Raw genomic sequence first — 16,332 nt, forward strand, 5'->3', positions numbered from 1 at the left:
CTTCGAACAAGTTCTGACAAGCAGTGGCTTGTCCTTGTACGCTTGCACCTGCTTCACAGACTAAGGGGTCTCATCACAATGACCTATGATACTTCCCCACCTTTTGGCCAGATGCCACTTGCTTTGGATTAAGACTATATAAACTATAACCTTCTGAGATGACTTTGGTGAATTCCCATGGACGTCGGCAAATCTATGTGGTTGGACCATTGAGGATTTCGTCTCTCTGTTTGGTAGCTAGATCCCCCTTCCCCTCTTTTTCTTTCTATCCTTAATCTCCTTTTCTGATCCCTCTGTCGCATTTGCTGTTGGCCCTTAATAAAGGTGCATTTGTTGTGATTAAACTGATAGTCCCCTGCTGTTTGTCTTTTGCACTTTTGGGATCAGTAAAACGAACCATCACAACACCCCGCTTGTCCTAATGGATCGTGACATTAAATTGGCGCCACAGACAGGATTTCTGTCTAGACAGAAATGGTGCAGGTTCTGTGTAGTCTGTAACAGGGGAAGGATGTTTCGGTCCAGCCGCACCTAGCCTGCCAGTCCGAAAGACTGAGCATGGTCTAGAATGCAAGGGCGGAGATTCGGATTTCCCACAGACTGCACATTGCCTAGGTGAGGAAGCACCCAAACTGTCTTCGGAAATTCACAACGGATCTCTTAGTGCAAAAGGCGGGACACTGTGTTGTTTTGTTGTGTGTATGAATTTTGACTGTTTGGTGTAGCGAAGAGACAACCAGGTATTTGTACTGAAGGAGTACCTCCCAAGCAGCTTTGGTCTCTTCACCCACACAGGGTAGCGAAGGGAAACACAGCAAGGGCTGTGTAGTTGTGTAACTTAAATCTGTACCTCCCTGTTGTGGTTTTGGTCCCTTCACAAAATGACTGAAAACCTCAATACAAAAGTTAAAGCTGAATTTTATGCTCTACTAGCTAAACACAATGCTAAACCTTCTCCGGGACGAGAAGAATGGCCACAAAGTAACTGGTTTAATTTGGAAAATGTTATTGATATAGTATGTTCATTACAACATGAAAGAAAATTTAAACTGGGCAAAAATGAAACTATCTTATGCTCAGTTTTGGGAGCTTGTCTTACAGCAGCTATAGAAACTCACTTTAAGCAAAGAAGTGAGGAAGAAACAATAATAGACTCACTTCAGAACCTAGTTGAAATTTTGCAAAAACAATTAGACGAAGAAAGGAATGATGAAACAGAGTAAAAATTTAACAGGGTGGAAATCCATTTGGATTTAGGTGAAATGTGCTGCTTTGAATTATTAGTAGCTTGCTAGCATAGGTAAAATATGCTGTTTAGTCTGGTAGCTCTGCAACACTAGTAAAAACTGCCCCAGTGGAGGAGAAAGAATGTGAATTTCCAAGCTGAAGAGATAAGAGAGGCTCCTCGAACTTTGAAATAGTGAGGGCAGGGTGACCCAGGAGTTCTTTCTATACTTTCTGATAAAACAACTAGCTACAAGTGTAACTAGCTGCAAGTGCAACTAGCTGCAAGTGTAACGCAAAATCAGTAGAACGAATATGCATGATCCTATTGTGTAACTCTATGCATATGTAAACTAGTAAGGAAGAATAAAAAGGGATCGGGAGTTCTCAGGGGCGTGCATGTCCTTTGAAGGGGAACAATCCCCACATGCGCCCAGCGCTGCAATTAACATACTGGCTTTACAACTTTTACAAGTTGTGATGTTTGATCTTTTATCCGCAATTTATTATGGCGAGCCAGGCAGGAGGGTTTTCTGTCCTCGCAGGGGCAGAGGGGATAACAGACCTCCTTGATACACCCCGGGGAATTTCCCTGGAGGGGGCTCCACTCCGTCTCGGCTTGCCACCTGTGGAGACAGACAACGACCTGCGAAGGGCGCTGGGGGAGAGAGAGAGACAGGACTGCTGATAAGTCACTCAGAGACGTCTGAGGCTCTCGTTCCTGTGCCTGCAGGCAGCCAGGCCGATAGAGCGGCTGGGGACGGGTTCATTGTTCGATAGAGCAGCCGCTAGTTACTCTGAGGATGAGTCGGGTGAACCCGAAGTTTGTATGCTTGTGGTGTCCGGACATTGTGTGCTTAATGTTAATGTGTTTGTAATCGTGGGAGTGCGTGGTGTACGAGAGAGAGAGCGAGTGAGGGAGTGTACCCACGGCATGCGGGGAGCATTTTACCCGTGTCTGAAGCAGCCGAGTGAGGCCCGGGGCGCCAGCTGGGACAAGCTGTGGGGGCAGGAGCAGGGAGTGCCCCGCGGAGAAGTGGAACAAGTGGAGAAATGTGGGTGAGGACATTTTTTGTGTTTAAAGGTGGTGATTTGTGTAGACTGTGCACATTTTAACCGTGGCCAGACGAACTTAGGGTGGTTCCTCTGCCCCAGTGGTTCAGACTTGATTCCTGGAATTTTACTGTGTGCTGTTATTCTGATTGTGTCCAGAGTGTGTGGGGACCAGAGGAAGCTGATGTGGATAGGCTCTAAAGTGTTGTATGCTGTGTTGTGTTGAGAAAAGTGGGCACTTTAAGAGATACCACCTTTCCCGGTGAGTTTGTGTGGTTCTTACCCCGCATTGTGGTAATTTGATTCTCGGGATTGTAGGGCTGTATTTGTTGAGATTTTAGGATTTTGTTTGCAACAAGTGTAGCATTTTATGCAGAAAAGCTACAGTATGGTGATTTATGTTTAACTGTGGTAAAACAAATTAGAGGAATTCCAGGAATTCCTCTCCCCCACAGCACCTTAAGCCCTGACTCTCGTGAATTTGCGATAAGGGGGGGGGGGGGTTGGGGAGGGGTCTGTGTTTGTGGGCATATCATTGGAAACAATGCTTTAATTAGACTGTGTGGGAAGAGAACTGGAAAAGACTGAGATTTTGTAAAACAGAGTTTAGATTGAGGAGACAAATGAGTTTATATAATAGGGGCTTTATTGGACTTTAGCTGGTAATATAGTAAGTCTAGACTGAAAACAACCCGCCATAGAGGTTAAGTGATAAATGCCGAAGTGATAAACGGAACAGGCTGCGGGCAATTCCCGGGAGTTTTTGGTGCATTGAGAGGCTGGCACCTTGCATGAGTACTATTGCAATGCAGAGTTTGTGAGAGACGCTGGTATTGCTGCTCTATGCCCCAAGTGTAAATTGAAGGTTCCTGATCAAGCCGATTCAGAACCTGAAATCTTAAAGCTTATGTGTGGAGGATCGCATCTGATACCTGCCACCTGGAGGTCTGTGTGTGAGAAAAACTGAGAAAAGACCGTGAGGCTTGGGGTAGAAACAAGATAGTATAAGGAGAAGGAGATAATGAGAACTAACCAGAGCAAAGAGGCTCCCGAACAAGCCCCTTTGGTGGGGGGGGGGGGGGGGGGGGGGCTCACTGGGAGAAAGCCGCCAGTAGGAGCGGCTCGGAAAATAAAAAAGATTTCTAATACCTTATTGCAGTTAATGCTGTTTTAAGATGGGAAAACAAATGAGATGAGGTCTCGTATGCTGATATGTTTTTTGCCTTAAAGAATCACCCAGAATGGCAGAGTAACTGTGGGTTCAGAGCTGCCTCTGACCCACTTGTGTTAGCTCTTGAAAAAGAAAACAGAGCAACGAGAAGGCAAATCAAATGTGTTGTTCAGCATGCAGTATAAGGCAGCGATGTATGCAATCAAACAAAGCTTATCATCCTAAAACACAAAAACAAAATACATGATTTGTTAAAGGCTCCTCCTAAGGTAAGGGAGGATGAGGAGGACCTCCCCAAAAGGGAAGAGGACTCAGGCTCCGAAGGTATACCCACTCGAACCCATCCCCCTCCTGGCAGTCCAATTTCACCCAGAACTAGGAGGTAACAGACCCCTCTGCAAGAGGCAGTGAGACCAGAAGAAAGGAAAAGGGTGGAATTTTGGTTGATACAGGGGCCATATATTCAGTTTTAAATAAAGCTTTAGTACCTGTGGAGAATGATTATGTTGTAGTGTGGGGAACAACTGGCCAGTCTGAGAAGGCATATTTTTGCAAACCTCTGAAGTATAAATTGGCTGTCAATAAGATAACAAAGGATTTATATCCTCTGGTAGCAAATCCATATACCTTACTAACTTGTTTAACACCTGAACTAACTTGGTTTCGATCTGAAAGATGCTTTCTTTTGCCTCCCTATCCACTAAGCCAGCCAAAAAAAATTTGCATTTGAAACCCAGCTCACATGGTCCATGTGCCTCCAGGCTTCAAAAATTCCCCCACTCTGTTTGGAGAGCAACTTGCAGAGATCCAGAGTCCTGGGAAACTCCACAGGAAGAAGGAAGAAGCCTTTCAGATTTCCTAGGACTCCAAGGATACAGAGTATTAAAGAAAAAGGCACAGGCATGCCAGGGTGGTGCTGGCTGTGGGTTTATAATTACGGACTGTTCGTCAGATAGAGATCTCCAGTGGACAAAGGAAGCCACACGGGCCATTCACCAGCAAAAGAGTGCCTTCATGTCAACTCCAGCTTTGGGACTTCTGTATCTTCTTTTCTCAGTGGAAATCAAGGAGAAGCAGTACACCACGATTGCCTGGAGACTATTGAAGATACTTAGTCCAGTCTCCCAGACTTAAAGGACACTCCTTTGGACAATGCAGAGACCTGGTTCACTGACAGGAGTAGCTACGTTGCCAGTGGAAAGTGACATGCTGGATATGCAGTCACTACCTGCAGAGAGGTAATAGAATCTGCACCCTTACCAACAGGCACCTCTGCACAGAAGGCCAAGATTATCGCAGTGACCCGTGCCATGGAAATGGCAAAAGGAAAGAGAATAAACATCTATACAGACTTGAGGTATGCATTTGGAGTTGTGCACGCACATGGAGCTGTCTGGAGAGAGAGGGGACTGCTGACTTCACAAGGAAAGAACATTAAACATGCACAAGAGATAATCCAGCTGCTGGAAGCAGTTCAGCTGCCTGAAAAGGTAGCAATTATGCATATTAAAGCACACCAGAGAGTGAGTTCAGAATTGGGAAAAAGAAATGAGCTGGTGGATGGAGAGGCAAAGAAAGCAGCAAAAGGTGAGGTAATTATGGACAGATTTCCCTTGAAGGTCAGCCAGAATATAATAATAATACTAATCAAAAAGGACATATATCCAAGAGGGGTGGGCTACCATTGAAGGGGAGCTGGTAATCCCTCCCCATTTGTGTGGTCACTAGTAAGGGAGGAGCACCAGAAAACACACTGGGGCCTAACTACTTAAAAGCTTTTATAAAGTGTGGCTCCTTTTCCAGAATGACCAAGACTGCCAGTGTTACAGAGTGCATCGAAATGAAGTGTTGACTTTTAAGCAGTAGTTTCCACAGGCTTTCTAGAACACATATCTGATTGAAAGGATCATTGCCAGGAATTTATATGCCACTATCACTCAGGTGAACTGACAGTGTGATCCTTGCCTCCAGACTAACCCCAAGAATACCCCCAGACCAAAACTTGGTCAGATTGGGAGGAGCCATGGACCCGGACAGCAGTAGTAAATTGACTTTTCAAAACTCCCATGGAAAGGAGGGTGTCAGTATTTATGAGTATTGACAAATACATTTTCAAGGTGGCCAGAAGCATTCCCCACCAGAACTGTCAAGGTGACCAGAGTAAATAATACTGCTTTCGGAGTTCCAGACACAATATTCCCAGAAAAAGGATCACATTTTATTTCCAGAATAGTGCAAGAGGCCTATATGGTGGGTTTAAGTAGACAGCTCAGAGAAAATGAAAAAACATGTGGCTGGAACTCAGAACAGGGAGCTAAGTGAAACAGTACATAACATACAGCCTGGGAATTATGTATACGTTAAGGCTCTTACAGAAAAGACTTTGGAACCACAGTGGGAAGGACCATTCCAGGTGCTTCTCACCACCTTCACCACAATGAAGATTAAGAAGCAGAATTCCCGGATCCACCACGCTCAAATGAAGCAGGCCCCAGAAGCCCCTTGGAAATTGACACCAAGAGACAATTAACTGAAACAAAAACTTATTTGTGCAAAGTGAGTGTATTGCGGGGGGGGGGGTAGTTTGTAATTTTATTTATAGAATTGTTTTGTGTATAATTGTAATTGAAGTCCTGGAGTACCTCTATCAAAAACAATGCTGAATGGCCTCGGTCCCAGGTTTTAATCAGTATACTGGATCTATGACAAAGCTGGCCACTGCAGCAGGTGGACTGGCAAACTTAAAACAACCCCTACAGTTATCCCTAAAAGGCCGGGGACCAAGACCACAAGTTAATAGTAGAAGCGCTTAGTACGGTTCAAGATAACGTGTTCTTTAGCTTTCAGTTTTATACAAGCACAGTTATGGATGCAGGCAACAGCAGCTTTGATCATACGGGAAGGGGGTGAAAGTAATTTTCCAGCTGAAATCTGAAGGATTGTCTGGGATAATGTGATTGATTCTGAAAGAAAGTTTCAGTCCTGGTGGACTATGGTAAATTTTACCTATGATCCTGCTTCTAATGTGGCCACTGCCTTTGTACTTACTGTACGCAATGCCACTGTTTATGTTATCCACCCCATCATCGCACTAGGATTAAATAATGAAAAATGGTGCTCTACCCCTCAGAACATAGGGTGTGGGCACGAAAGGTGAATGAAAAGTGTCAAAGAGTAAACTTAGAATCTTGTGCTACTAGGGAACAACTAGGATTCATTTGTGAAAGCAATACTATTAATGCTCAAGATATGTGTCTTGACACTAAACAAAGTATTTGCCACTTTGAGATTCATCCAGTCACTGATCAGAAAACTGTGCTTGTATATACTGGTAAAGGTTGTGTATGCTTGAGAACTGCTTGTGCTATTGAAAAAAATCGGTAACAATTTTGCTGTGTCTAGTAGATCAAATGTACATGGTAAAGCATTAAGGGACACTTATTATCATAAGGATTTTCATTAAGTAAAAGAATTCACTTATTTTTTTGGAAAGGGGGGAATGAAACAAAGTGAAAATTTAACAGGGTAGAAATCCATTTGGATTTAGGTGAAATGTGCCGCTTTGAATTATTAGTAGCTTGCTAGCATAGGTAAAATATGCTGTTTAGTCTGGTAGCTCTGCAGCACAAATAAAAACTGCCCTAGCGGAGGAGAAAGAATGCGAATTTCCAAGCTGAAAAGATAAGAGAGGCTCCTTGAATTTTGAAATAGAGAGGGCAGGGTGACCCAGGAGTTATTTCTGTACTTTCTGATTTAAAAACTAGCTACAAGGGAAACTAGCTGCAAGTGTAACTAGCTGCAAGTGTAACACGAAATCAGTAGAATGAATATGCGTGAACCTATTGTGAAACTCTATGCATATGTAAACTAGTAAGGAGAAATAAATAGGGATCGGGAGTTCTCAGGGGCCTGCATATCGATCCCCACATGTGCCCAGTGCTGCGATAAACATACTGGCTTTACAACCTTTACAAGTTGTGATGTTTGATCTTTTATCCTCAATTCAATGAGAACCATCTGTTGGGAGATGCCCTTAGAGAGGAACATGTTAAAAATTCAAAGCATTCTGACACACCGAAAGAAACAGAGGAGAAGGAAATTCCCCACATTAATCAAATTTATCCCCACAGAGAATTAGCTCTGGTGAAAAATTGTGGGGAACATTGCTGTCCTAGCTTGAGACCCTTAATTAAAACAGAATACAACTATATCAATGATGAGGATTTTGACCCACACATAACCTCTAAATAAATCCCATACACAGCTACTGAATTAGCTAAATTAAAAAAGGAGTATGGATGTCTCCCTCACAAATCTGAGACAGAATATGCATTCCGAGTGTCTCTTACCGGGGGAGATCAAATTCATTTATCAGAACAGGAAGCCAGTGGGTACTGGGGACATGGGGTGTTTTGAATAATGGGGGACAGATGTAGCCCATGGTCCATAACTCAGCACTCAGTTTATTGGGCAGGGGGGTTTAACCCCTTGGAAAGGGGAGACCCTTTAGCCATAGTTGGTACCTTCGGCTGCGCGTCGCTTTTCCCACCCTGACCGGCTCCCGAGAGCACTGCTTGGTGCCTTAGCTCCTCGTCAGGGTTGGTGCCGCCGCTACTTCCAAGCACTTCTGCGGCTGCACTCTGGGTGGGCTGGCCGCGCTTCGTCGTTGGCACGAGGGAAGGAAACGAAGAGGCAGGGAATTGTTCAAACCCGTCCACGTCGCGGCTGGGTGCTTTATTGGTCGCAGAAGCCGCGGCCGCTCCCAGCCTTGCTTGGACGAATCTGGCCCCAAGGCTGGGGTGCCGCGGAGGGATATAGGGGTGGGACAGGGGAGGACTGGAGCTCTCCACCCAATGAACACAGACGCCATGACTGTGACGTTGCCACAACAGCCAATGGGCACACGACGAGGGCGGATACGGGGGTTCAGGGCCAGTGGGACTGCGGGAATGAGGTGACGAGCACAGAACTGCTGGAGACCGGATGGGGGAGTGGTCACAGGAGTGGCATGGGAGAAGACCCAATGGCCAGCACCCTGGGGCTAACTTCAGTGGGGGGGGAAGACACGGGAGACACATGAGGATACATGGAACTGGTAAGCTAACAAAGACCAGAACCCCAAATCTGAACCCAAAACCCAGGATGCAACAGGTACCCCTGATCAACTCCGAGAAAACATTCACAAAGCTGCCTGCTTGCAAATGATACATGAGAGAAAATTAACTACAGGCTATGAATCACCAATGGAATTTCCTGTAAAGCCTGAAATTATGACTCCTTTAATTCGAGGCCTTCCAGAATCACTTAAACCCACAGTAATTTTTCTTCAAAAAATCATAGCAGCTATATCTCCTATAGAAATACTGGATCGATTTTTTAATAACCAGAATAACCCTTCTGTTTCCACTGATCCGGGATTCACTCCATTTGCTACCCCTTCTCAGCCACCAAGTTCACAATCACATTCTTCTGCCGGTAACCGTAAAATTTGTCCATGGAGTGAACTGGCAGAGGAGCTGATTAATTACAGTAGAAAATATGGACCTGTAAAGATCCCAGAAGAAAAATCAGAAAAAACAAAGGATGTTAGATACATTGCTTCTCCTAACGTAAAACCAGAAAAGGATAAGCAAATCTCTAACCACCAGTTTTGGTGGTCGTTGGGGATAAAAAAGGGTGTCCCCAAAGATGTAATGGATGGCTTACCGCTTGAAAAGTTGAGTAAAATAGTTTCTAATTGGCACTGCCCCAAATCCATTGTATCGAGTTCCCCCACTGTACGACCCAGTGCACCCCTTCTTCCACAGATTCTAGACAATGAACAAAAGCAATCACCTGCACAGGCGTTTGGCAGTGAACCACAGCCATCTCCTGCACAGGTTCTGGGCAGTGAGCCTAAGCAGTCCCTTTCCCAAATTTCGGGAATTGAGCCAAAACACCTTGAGCGTCAGGAAAACTGAAAACTCCATCTCTCAAGGGTGAGCGGAGAGGCGGACAGTGGTTATTTTTAAGAATGTTCACTAGAAATCATAAAACTGGAGATATATTAATTACAGCAATAGTGGGTCCTAAAAGGGCACTGGTTACTTTTGTAGTTGATAGTACAAATTTCTGCATTAACATATACAGCTGCCCAGAAATGTGGAATTTTTCCAATTAGAAAACAATATTATGTTCTTAATGCTTTAGGAATTACAGAAAATATGAATGTGGCTTTAGAAGAGAATCAATTAGTTGTCAAAATGGTAACTGGGGATATTCCAAACAATTTACTAGGGATGGACGTTCTTGCTGGGAGGTAGTGGAAAGATTTTGAGGGATTCCTGTGGTCATTTGGCACGCCACATCTTAACATTAGACTGCTCCAAGTTGCACCCTCCCTACCATTTAGCAAAACTACTAATGTAAAACAATACCCTCTTCCTTCTGGTGCCAGAGAGGGCATCAGACCGGTTATACAGAAATTGTGAGACCAAGGAGTAATACTTAATACACATTCTCCTTTCAACTCGCCAGTGTGGCCAGTTCACAAACCCAATGGGACGTGGACACTGACAGTAGACTTTCGCAGGCTTAATGCCAACACAGACCCTCTCACGGCAGCGGTCCCAAATTTAGCTGAATTAATAACATCAATTCAAGAAAAAGCTCATTCAATCATGGCAACTATAGATGTCAAAGACATGTTTTTCATGATACCTATACAGCCAGAAGATATGGACCGTTTTGCTTTCACATGGGAAGGACAGCAATACACTTTCACTAGGGCTCCCCAAGGTTACAAACACTCCTCCACTTTAGCCCACCATGCTTTAGCCTGAGAATTAGAAAAAATACCCAAACCTGACAATGTAGCTGTTTATCAATACATTGATGATAATCTTGTGGGAGGAGATTAAATAGAAGTAGTGGGAGATACCCAGCAAAAAAATAATCTCCCATTTGGAAAGTCGTGATTTACAAATTCCCTCAGAGAAAATTAAAAAACCCTCTCAGGAAGTGAACTTTTTCGAAATTTGGTGGAAAGGAGGTATGACATGTATTCCACCCGATACCTTAACCTCTTTAGATCAGATTAAAATGCCTCATTCCAGGAAAGATCTCCAACAAGCTTTAGGATTATTAGTGTTTTGGAGAAAACACATTCCAGATTTTTCAATAATTGCCAGGCCCCTTTATGACTTGCTGAGGAAAGAGGTGAAATGGGATTGGACTCCTCAGGAGGAAGCATTACAATTGCTGATTTTTGAAGCAACAGCTCATCAAGCACTAGGCCCTATCCATCCTACAGATCCCTTTCAGGTGGAATGGGGATATGCCTCCTCTGGGCTGTCAGTACACATATGGCAGTGGGGGCCTGGGGGGGCCGACAAGGCCTGTAGGTTTTTATTCCCATGGTTTCAAAGATGCTGAGAAAAGATACGCTACCTGGGAAAAGGGATTGTTTGTGGTTAGCTTAGCTCTCATAGAAGTGGAAAAAATTGCATGACAATAACCAATTGTATTGAGAGGCCCTTTCAATGTTATTAAGACAGTCACTACTGGGACCCCCCCACCTGACAGGGTGGCCCAGAGGGCCTCAGTTGAAAGTGGTATGCTCAGATTGAACATTACTGTAACATCTTCTCAATAACAGAAGGAGCCGTAAAAAATTTAGCGATCCAAGAAACTGAGAGCTTGGATAGCAGCCAAGACAAACCTGCCTCTGTAATCAAAGTAGCCCCTCCTTTCTCCCCTGAACAATCAGCAAATTCTTGGTTCACTGATGCCTCTGCTAAACGAGAGGGGAAGGTGTGGAGATACAGGGCAGCAGCCCTCCACATTTCCTCTGGTAAACTAATTATTACTGAGGGAGAAAGCAGTGCTCAGGTTGGAGAGCTGATAGCTGTTTGGAGTGTTTTCCAACGTGAGGTACAGAATACCTCTCTTGTCTGTATCTATGCTGCTTCCTATGCTGTGTACCAAATGATCCTAATAATCTAACACATTACCCTGGACAACCTGCTCTGGTGGACCTCCCTCACTATAGGGCTAGTACCACTTGTGCTAAAAACCTCTCTGAATAAATATGCATGGGAAGCCTCTGATGCTCTAGGGAAAGAACATTGGATAAATACACGCTGGATAATTCCATCATTCTAACTTTTTTTGTCTCTCGGTGGCAGGATTCTGTTGTGTTTACTTTTTCAGAAGAACCTTGAGGGACATGAAGACCTGATAAACCATGATAACACTAGTGTTGGATGACAAAAATGTTTTCTCTCCCTTTATGGTAACACAAGGTGATGATGTTACAATAACATGTAAATTGATTGCTGAATCCCTCACTGAACCTATACATAGTTATAGCACTGGACCTCACAGTCATGTTTTATTTTCTGATGTACAATTTTCCCATTAAATCATGTGTGGTAAAAACAATACTAAACACTAAGGAGGACTTGATGTTACAATTTACACTACTGCTACTCCAGCCCAACCACCGGTTATACTTAGCCCAAGAATTTTTGAAATTGGATCAAATATAATCAGGAAAACAGGTCAACAGCAAATATTGTTCAATCCAGCATGGTCTCTTAAACAAGTCAAATTGCTGATGCAAAATAATGTCTCAGAAATTCAGCCAGCTTGTTCACCTTTTTTGCAAACTTCCTTTGAGGGTTGGACGACCTGGTTGCAAAAGCAGAACCCTTTTAAAAGACAGATGCTAAGAGATATAACTGGTGTTGTGGGAACAGGATTGGGAATTCTAAATAGTATTGATTCAGAAGTAGTAATGAATAAATTGGCTGCCACAAGTAGAGATTTGACGAAATTACAACAACCACTGCAGTCGTCCTTATTGGCTTTGGGAACACATCAGTGGTTGCTATCGAACATATTACCAAATGGGGAAAAGGTAAATTTGAATGATCACAAACTGGCAATTGATGCACTTGGTGCTACACAAAACAATGTTTCTTTGGCTCTCAGCTGTATCCAAGATCAATTGTGGATGCAGTCAGTTGCTGCCTCAATTATAAGAGAAGGTGAAGAAGGCACCTTTCCTACTGAAATTCGGAAAATAATTTGGAACAATGCCACTGACTTTTTAAGAAAATTCCAATCCTGGTGGAACTTAGTGAATTTTACCTATAACCCTAGTACAAACACAGCCACAGCCTTTGTACTAACCATACGTAATGCTTCAGTGCATTCAATCTTCCCTATTATTGCATTAGGGCTGAATTATGATGGAGCTATTCTCTATCCTTCCTAACATAGGGAATGGGCCTGTCAAATTAGACACAAATGGCAAACTGTTAATTTAGAATCTTGTATTGTCCGAGAACAACAAGGGTTCATCTGTGAAAGTAATGCAATTATAGCTCAAGACATTTGTCTAGACACAGAACAGAATATTTGTCACTTTGAAATTCATCCTAACGAGACTTCTGAAACAATCTTTGTATATGTTGGCAATGGTTGTGCATGCTTTAGAACTGCTTGTGATGTTGTACTTGTAGAAAATGTAGTAGTGAATACTAAAAATCATTCAAATTTTTGTGTTTGTAACTTTACCAAAATCACAGGATGTGATTTTTTTTTTTATTTAGCTTCAGTTATTTCTCATCACCTTTTACAATCCAATTACACACTGATTCACAAACTATTGCCTACCCCCATTGGGGTGAACCTCACTCTGGTAAAACAATTGTTGCTTCACCAGGATCTAATTGAAATTTTAGGAGGAATCAAGAAAAACTGACAGAAAACCCTGGTAACTGTTCATCACAATGTCAAAGAAATACATTGGGTTTTGGAGAGAGTAAAGAAAGATGCTGAACACAGGTGGTGGAATACCCTTTTTGGGTGGTTACCTACTGCTATAGGTGTCCTAAACAAATTGCGCCATCCCATCATTGTTTTTTTGATTTTAGTTTTTATTGGTTTTATTTTATCAGCAATCCTATACAGCATGAATTGGAAAATGATTAAACGGTTGACACAATTGACATCTATAATGAATGCACACAATTTAGTCAATACCCCGTTTACTGTAGACACTCCCAGGGTTATTGACACAAGGTGAATTACTTGAGCATTAAAATAGGCAATCGGCCCTTGTGATAAGATTTTGATTGTGTTGTAATTTTTAATTAAAAATTGATTATTTATTTTTAATATGCATATTTTTAATTTAAAAATTATTATTTGTTTTGCTTTTCTTTTCCTTATTCCTTTCCCTCATCTTTTTCCTACTTTTCTTTTCCTATCTGATTTTTTGTCTCTGTTTTCCGGGATATGCTACCAACACTGACGAGTCCTGAAGACTTCAGAACACCACTACAGATGGAGCTCTCTCGATGACGATTGTGAGTCATGGGGTGGTGTAAGAGATGGTCCGAAGTTTCCACATTTGCCTCACGCCCGTTGCAAGGACCCTGGAGACCCCCGACAGGAGTTTTGGCCTGGCCGAGGTGGATGCTTGCCAAGTGACTGTTTGCAGGTGTGCTCGCTGTGCTTTCACAGAACACTGCTTCGAACAAGTTCCGACAAGCAGTGGCTTGTCCTTGTACGCTTGCACCTGCTTCACAGACCAAGGGGTCTCATCACAATGACCCATGATACTTCCCCACCTTTTGGCCAGATGCCACTTGCTTTGGATTAAGACTATATAAACTATAACCTTCTGAGATGACTTTGGTGAACTCCCATGGACGACGGCAAATCTATGTGGCTGGACCATTGAGGATTTTGTCTCTCTGTTTGGTAGCTAGATCCCCCTTCCCCTCTTTTTCTTTCTATCCTTAATCTCCTTTTCTGATCCCTCTACTGCATTTGCTGTTGGCCCTTAATAAAGGTGCATTTGTTGCGATTAAACTGATAGTCCCCTGCTGCTTGCCTTTTGCACTTTTGGGATCGGTAAAACGAACCATCACGACCCCCGCTTGTCCTAGCGGATCGTGACACCTATAGAAAAGGAAAAAGGGGGATTTTGATAGATGAGTAATATGATGGTTGACTCTCACAATTAAAAGGCAAATATTATAGATTTCTAGTTATGTTTTACTCCCCCCTTGTATTGTTATCATGGGGTGGCCTGGGTAGTTGGGGCATTTGGGAGGGTCAACTTGTTACTATGGCAACCCCTGACCGCCAATCAAGATGTAAGAAAGTGATCTCCACCACTGGACAGCGAAGAAGGAGTCGATTGACAAGACTTTGGGAGGGGCTAAAGGGTTAAAAGGTGAAACATCCATTGTGTGGATGAGGACATGGTGGGAAAAAATCCTTTGCTCCCAGCCCTGTACTATTTTCTCTATGCAGTTTTCGGTTCTATTTTTTGATAAGGTTTTAATAAACCTTTTACATTTTTTGGACGTGAGTATCATTTCTCACTAGTTGGTTCTGGGTTTGGTTTTTTCAGTGAACTTTTCTCCCATCTGCTACCTGGAAGAAGGACAATGCGGGGAGATGGTGTTTCTTGAGAGACAAATGGGGCAATTAGGAAACAAAAGATGTAGCTGGGTGTCCCAACAGTCCATTGAAATAGCCATGGCTGGGGTGGGTTGTGGGTGTGTATTGGTTTTGCATGGCCTGGTTTTTGGTGGGGTGGGGGCAGGGGGGTGCACAGAGGGGGCTTCTGTGAGAAACTGCTAGAAGCTTCCACCATGTCTGGCAGAGCCAATCCCTGATGGCTCTGAAGATGGACATGCTGCTAGCCAAAGCTGGGCCAATTAGAGATGATAGTAATGCCTCTGTGATAACACATTTAAGAAAAAAAATTAAAACAAAGTGGGGCATGCACAGTTTTTTCTTCTAGTCACAGAAGAGGAGGAGGTGAGAACATGTGAGAGAAAACAACATGGACACACCAAGGTCAGTGAAGAAGGAAGAAGAGGAGGTGCTCTGGGTGGCGGAGCCAAGGTTCCTCTGCAGGCCTGTTATAGGTGGGTAATGTGATGACTGGTTCACACAATTAAAGGATGAATATTGTATGTATGTTAAGAGAAATTTTATTGATGTATGGTTATGTTATTGTGGTTTGTTGTTTGGATGTCCTCTGTTCTCCCCATACTCCCTTTCCCTCCCTATGTATTGTTGCCACCAGACAGCCTGGGTTGTCGTGGACATGTGGCGGGAGGGCGTATACATCTGCCCCTTGCATGGGGCATTTGGAAATAGGGAAGGCTTGTTACTAGGGAGGCACGGCATGACAACACCTGACCTTCAATCAAGTTGCAAGAAAGTAGTCTTCACCAATGGACAGCAAAGAAGAGTTGACTGAGAGACTTTGGGATGGGCTAGGGTTGACTGATGTGACACCAGGAGTATAAAAGGCAGAGCAGCCATTTTGTGGGCGAGCACGTGGCAGTCAGTCACAAACTCCCAGTGCTGCTTTTTTTTCCTTATTCAGTCCTTTGTTATATTTTGTTGAGGTTTAATAAACCTTTAAATTTTAAAGTGAGCAGTAGTTTCTCACAAGACCGTTGTCAAGAAAATTAATCCACAAACACCAGAAGTTTATGTCCAAAAAAGAAGACAGAGTAGTCCTGCTACTTTATTTGAATAAAGGGAGAGGCCATGGGGCATTCCCCTGGGGTCTCTCAAAGTTTTGGAGGACGCAGACCGCTTTTTATCCCAATTTCCTGGTCACATGTCCCTCTCTCTTTCCCCATTGGCTGAGGTACTTGAGAGGTACAGACTACCCAAAACGCCTAAGACCCCCTTCTAATGTATAACCCCCCCCCCCCATATCTGTTCCTTGTGTCAGTGGAATTCTTTAATGAATTTATGGTTCTTTGCATTCTTTCTTTCATCTCTCAGTGTCCAATTTTATTTATTAGCAGACTTACAGTTTGTAAAGACAAATACCTCTCACTCCTTTCATCAATTAGTGG

The sequence above is a fragment of the Vidua macroura genome (genome assembly GCF_024509145.1).
Source record: "Vidua macroura isolate BioBank_ID:100142 chromosome W unlocalized genomic scaffold, ASM2450914v1 whyW_random_scaffold_30, whole genome shotgun sequence".
NCBI lineage: Eukaryota > Metazoa > Chordata > Aves > Passeriformes > Viduidae > Vidua > Vidua macroura.